Here is a 5824-nt window from a genome sequence, read left to right as displayed (position 1 = left end):
TTTTGAGTTTTGTTCCACATTGTTCTTCCACTCTATCCATGATCTCCTACATAGATTTCCCCTCTGAGTGGTTGACAGTGGTAGCTGGACACCATCAAGTTCCTTTGGTCTCATAGAAGTATAGGCTGAGGATCACATGATGTACCAGTCTCTTGGACTAATTGTTTCTATGCATCTTTGGTTTTCTTCATTCTTCTTTGCTCTGGATGAGGAGAGACCCTTCGTTGCATCTAGATGGCCACTTGCAAGCTTTTAAGATCCCAGTCAGTACTCGCCAAAGTAGGATGTAGAACAGTGTTTTTATGTAGTATATTATGCCAATTGAGCTTGATATCCCCTGTGACTATGATCTATTCAAGGGCCTTTTCAAGAGAAAATATGGACTAAGGCCAGAGACTATAAGGGGTGTTAGTTTCAGGTAAGGTGTGCTTTCTCAGAAAAATGCCAGGGAAAATAGTAGGATATACTTTAGGTCTGTTGGTCAAAGAAGAATGATTTATATCTAAGTTACAGATGTTTACCAGAAGTCACTCACTGTATTAGTCTCCAGGGCTGCTGTAACAAAGTACCCCAAACTGAGTGGCTTCACAAACAGAAATGTGTTGCCTCACAGTTCTGGTGGCTGGAAATCTGAATGCAGGGTGTCTGCAGGGCCATGTTTTCTCTGAAGGCTCTAGAGGGAGACCCTTCCTCGGCTTCTCCAGCCCCTGGGGGTCCCAGGGGTTCCTTGGTTTGTGGCAGCATCACTCCAGTCTCTGCCTTCATGTGTATGTGGCCGTCCTTCTTCTGTGTCTGTCTGGCTCTGTGTCCCTTCTCCTTTCTTATGAGGATGCCATTCATATTGGTTCAGGACCCTCCCTACTCCAGTGTGACCTCATGTAAACTTAACTGGTACCCTCTTCAGAGACTCTATTTCTAAACAAGGTCATGTTCACAGGTGTGGGGTGGGAGGAGTTAAGACTTGAATCTATCATTTGAAGGGGTAAAAATGAACACATATCAACAACTTGCTCTCGTATAATGTATCCTAAGAGCTGATGGTGATGGGAACTGTCCCAGGAGTGTCTATTTAGAGGGACACTCTGTATTTCATGCAGCCCATACAAGGGTACCCTTGAAGCTAATCTAGTCAAGGGTGTCCAAGGACTGTTTAAGGACAATGTCATCACAGGGCCCCCATGATGGACCCACATTTCTTGACTGTGTCCTTTCTTTTCTTTAGCGTTCCTCTTCCTTCACTTACTAAAGTGAAAGATTTTCACTTTCTCTGCCCAGACTTGGGGGATCTCTGCCCAGGATGTAACTCCTCCTATTCTTTCCAACTAGTGCTTCGGGCACAATGGCTGCCTGCCATGTAGAAAGCATTCAACAACGATTTGCCACATAGAGCTGCATATTGTCCTTTCAGCGTCTCTTCTCTCCCTTCTTACTTCTCTGTATATTTCTCTGCCCTGCCTCCATTTCCTCCCAGCCTAGTGTCCTCTAGAATGTTCTCAAATCTGCACAGTGTTTTGCTTGTAAGAAAGTTGAGTGGCAGCTATCTAATAATGGCCGCTTGTCACTGGGAAGAATGAACACAGAGAGAGAAGACAGTGGGTAGTACCCACACATAGGACAGATCTAAAAACCCTACTGTCGTGGAGTCAACTCTTAACTCATAGTGACCCCCATAGGGTTTCTGAGGCTGTAAATCTTCACAGAAACTGACTGCCTCCTCTTTCTCCCATGGAGTGGCTGGTGGGTTCGAGCCACCAGTCTTTTGGTTAGCAGCTCCAATGCCTTAACCACAGTGCCACCAGATCTGGAAATCGAGAATTAACTTCATTTTACCAGGGAGGAGCAGGTCTCTTGGTACATGGACACATGTCTGTTTTGTGTATACATGGGCTTAGGTAATAAGTTGGGGAAATTTACATTCTTGAGCTATTAAGAGACGAATACTGATGCCTGTATTCATTCCAATTTTGTTTTCCTGCAGAATTTTGTGCGTCACCACTGGGTGCACAGGCGGCGGCAGGACGGGAAGTGTAAGCAGTGCGGTAAGGTAAGGGGCAGCCCCATGGACCCCTCGGGCGATTCCCTCAGGCCTGGCGAGCCCTAGGAGTAGCTCAGTCCTGTCACTGAATCCAGTGTTTAGTACACCACTTCCTTCCTGGAAGATCTTGTTTTTCTAGATCCTCTTTCTGGAAGAGGTGTTTTTAGAACTTTCCACAAGAGGCAGTCATTTTTGTGGGAAGAGCTAGCACATTTTAAGAGGGATAGACTCACCTTTCTGGGGAATATGATTACTCATCTTTAAAATTGACACTTCACCCCTGAGGGAGTATTGGCAAAATGGGAAGTTGTCCCTAGTTCCTGGAAAAAGATGCTGTCCACACTTGGAACTTCTGGTTCAGTGTGTTATTCATTTCAGTCATGTCCTTTAGGATGGCTCTTATCCAGCCCCCCATGGCCCAGTGCTACCTGCAAAAGGCAGGGGAGGCAGGAGGTGGGTTAGACTTACACACTCCATGTGTGATTGACCCCAACAGGTTCAGATTTTTCAGCCTGCAGAAATCTGCATAGAGATTTTGAAAAGACGTCATGGTAAAGGCATCAGTGAGGGGACGTTTTGATTGGTGGAGAGCAAGATTATTGCAAAGAGGATATTTCCCCTTTGTTAACCATTAATTTGCTGATTTATTCACTTGACTCATAAGGTAGTGGGCCACTATGGCATTTTTGATAATACAGGACACCAGGAAGATTTGCATGCCTGAGGCAGGGGTGTTGAGGGTGACTGAGAGTTGGACAAAATTTCATTATCTTGCTGTTGTGCCCAGTGCCTGGGAAGTATAGATCATGTCACAGTCATTGTTAGCAAGTTCTTCTCTGGACGGTCACACCATAGCCTCAAGGCCAAGTCCTCCAGTATAACGAGTATTACCTCCTCCAGTGCCTCTCTCGGTCCTTCAAGAGGATGGATGGAATGGGTTGACAGGGGGAGGAGGAAAGAAGGAAAAAGGAAGAAAAGGGGTGGGGAGAGAGTCTTGCCAGCCATTTTCCGTGGCTGGAAAAAGGAGGTCAGCCCTCCTCTCTCATGACCCTTCTTCACTGGGCTTGTCCACCTCTTTCTTCCATTTGTAGTGCTGTTTCGGGATTGCGGATTATTTAGTGAAATGTAGACACCTACAGCTTTCCCATAAGAATGCTTGTGTGTGTGTGTGTGTGTGTGTGTTTGTAAGAGAGACAAGGGAGAGACAGACAAACAGACGCATCCAATTCTGGGGTCAGAGATATTAGAGCAGGAAGGGGCTGGATGAACCGATTCTTCACTTTGGAAAAATACCATTACCAGCCAGTATGCTAGCTGGCATCACGTCGTCCAGTTTCAAGCCATAATGGAGTTGGTAGAATTTCATTAAAAGAAGACTGGTAGACATTACGTATTTTGTGACAAGTATTCCGTAGTCCCATACTGAACTCTCTTTTCTGGAGTGGGCTTCTCCTGGCAGGGTTAACTGAATGGAGGGAGCTGGACTCGCTCTCTGCAGCCTGAGTCATTCTGGCTGCGTTTCCTTTCTGCCCAGCGTTCACAGGCTGCCATCTTGGGTGTCCGTGGCTCGCAGCACACCACGGTATCAGTCGGCAACTCAGCAGTCCTAGGGCTTCCCAGACTGTTCCTGTAATATGTTGAACTGTTGTGTCCATCTCCTGGGTCTACAATCCAGTGACTTCTGAGTTCTTGGGTACTCCAGCATTTGTGGGATGCGGTGGTGTTAGATGGGAGCGCACACTGGCCAGATGATGAATAACCATCCTTTGGATTCTGGCTTCCGCATTGGACTGCAAGAAAGCCAGTGGCCCTGTATCCATTTACATATTTAGTAAATTCAGATTTAAGAATGCACTCCAAACTTCAGTGCTGTACAGAGTTCATCAGGAGGATAGGACATTCTGACATAGACAGAGACTTCCAGACCACACCCACACACGCGCACGTACACACACACACACGTACTCATTGTTTCTTCATTTACACATTGGGTTAAAGAGTGAAAAATAATCATTTACCTGTGGGGAGTTGTTAGGGCATGTTCATGGCTGGAGAGTGTGGTTTCAATGTTGGCTTTAAATCAAGAATAAAGTAAATAGTGGATTTTCCTTCAGCCTTGCATGTATATTTGGCTGAGTGTGTACTGGCTGAGTGTGTATTTGATTGAGTGTATATTAGCTGAGTGTATATTTGAGTGTGTATTGGCTGAGTGAGTATTGGGTGAGTGTGTATTTGAGTGTATTTGGCTAAATGTGTATTGGCTGAGTGTGTTTTGGCTGACTGGGTATTTTACTGACTGGGTATGGGCTAACTGGGTATTGACTGACTGGGTGGGTATTGGCTGAGTGGGTATTGGCTGAGTATGTGTGGCATCTAATGGATTTCATATAAGTGAGGTCGTGGTGCAGCAGCCGTTCAGTTCCTTTAGCACTTAGCGGGGCACCACGGCTACCACGTTCTTGCCTGTGACATAGCAGTTTGTGCACTGTCAGAGTTCTATGACGTGTGAAAGTGGGGTCCAGGCGGAGAGCAGACCAACTCACACTCGTGTCAGGTAGTTTGAGGAGATATTAACAGAGCGTATTTACACGTGTGAGCTGTGTGAGGACGCCCTAAGGGAGAGTGACGAACCCTTCAATCTGAGGCCAGCACCAGCAGGAGCCATGGCTGAGCCAGGCCTGAAGAGGCAGAAAGCTGGAGAGGAACCAGTTGGGGATTGAACTGTGTCCCGGAAACAGGCTCTGTCAGCCCTCACCTCCATGCCTGTGGCTACAGTCCCGTTTGGAAATGGGTTGTTTATTAGTTTAATGTGGCAGGATTAGTGTAGGTGTGTCTGGAATCAATCTCTTTTGAGATAGGAGAGAGATTAAGGAAGCAGAGGCGAGAAGCAGAGACAGGGAGAGAGATGCCAAGCCACATGGAGGTCTCCCGGGAACCAGGAGACAGAAGCTGAAGAGGCAAGGACTTCCCCTAAAGCTGACAGAGCACGCTGTGCCCTGAATTCTGGCTTCTAACCCCCTAAACTTTGAGAAAATACATTTCTGTTCGTTAAAGCCACCCTTGTGGTATTTCTATATGATAGCACTAGACAAGTTAGACAGACCCTGGACAGGAGCTGCAGCCCTTAGTCCCGGGACTCAGCTAGGCCAAGGGGAGCTACCAGCCAGGGAAATAAATACCCAACTTCCTTCATCCTGACCTCTGATGGCCAAACTCAACAGAAGCCAGGGCATGAGGGACCCTGTTGATCATCAAAGTCAGCCTTTTCCAACATGAAGGCAGGTATAAAAGGTTGGAGACTCGAGGGGCAAACAGGACTGACTTTTAGTGCATGTTGTTGACCTTAAACCTGAATCCCATCAAGGGTTGAAGGCAGGATACCCCATTGCCCTCACCCCAGTCACACGCCTTTGCCTGTCTTCCCCAGATCTGTCATTGCATCCATTCAACCAGACTTCCGGTACAGCATACCGCGTGATCTCTAGGACTTAAAACACCAACACAGAAAGAAAAAATACATAGTGATGTTGATAACTAACTTGACTTTTCATTTTTGAGGGAACAAAGCTTTGCACCTAGCAGTATGGGGGACGTAGTTTGTAAGCTCTAACCTGGAAGCTTCTTTTTAATTTCTTCATTCTAAAACATATGTAAAACATTTTAAATCAACCAGTTAACTTTTAAAAACTGTAGCCAATGTCAACTACGCACAAATAGGAATGAGAACATGTCAATATTTTTCAAGAGAGAAATAAGAAATACACTTCTCTGCTTTTTAAATTGACAAAG

The 5824-nt window shown here is 46.1% G+C and overlaps 1 protein-coding gene across 1 annotated transcript in view; it reads left to right on the top strand.

The window, feature by feature from the left end:
* Positions 1-5824, top strand: part of DGKI (diacylglycerol kinase iota) — a 380807-nt gene that overhangs the window by 65914 nt on the left and 309069 nt on the right. The window contains exons 7-8 of the mRNA XM_042782691.1: positions 1135-1148; positions 1979-2044. The gene's annotated coding sequence lies outside the window, so the exon portion shown is untranslated. The remainder of the gene's footprint in view (positions 1-1134; positions 1149-1978; positions 2045-5824) is intronic.

Source organism: Orycteropus afer, unplaced genomic scaffold (assembly GCF_000298275.1).
Source record: "Orycteropus afer afer isolate SDZICR_OR568_19922 unplaced genomic scaffold, OryAfe1.0 scaffold00413, whole genome shotgun sequence".
Classification (NCBI taxonomy): Eukaryota; Metazoa; Chordata; class Mammalia; order Tubulidentata; family Orycteropodidae; genus Orycteropus; species Orycteropus afer.
This window is presented reverse-complemented; position numbering and strand designations above follow the sequence as displayed.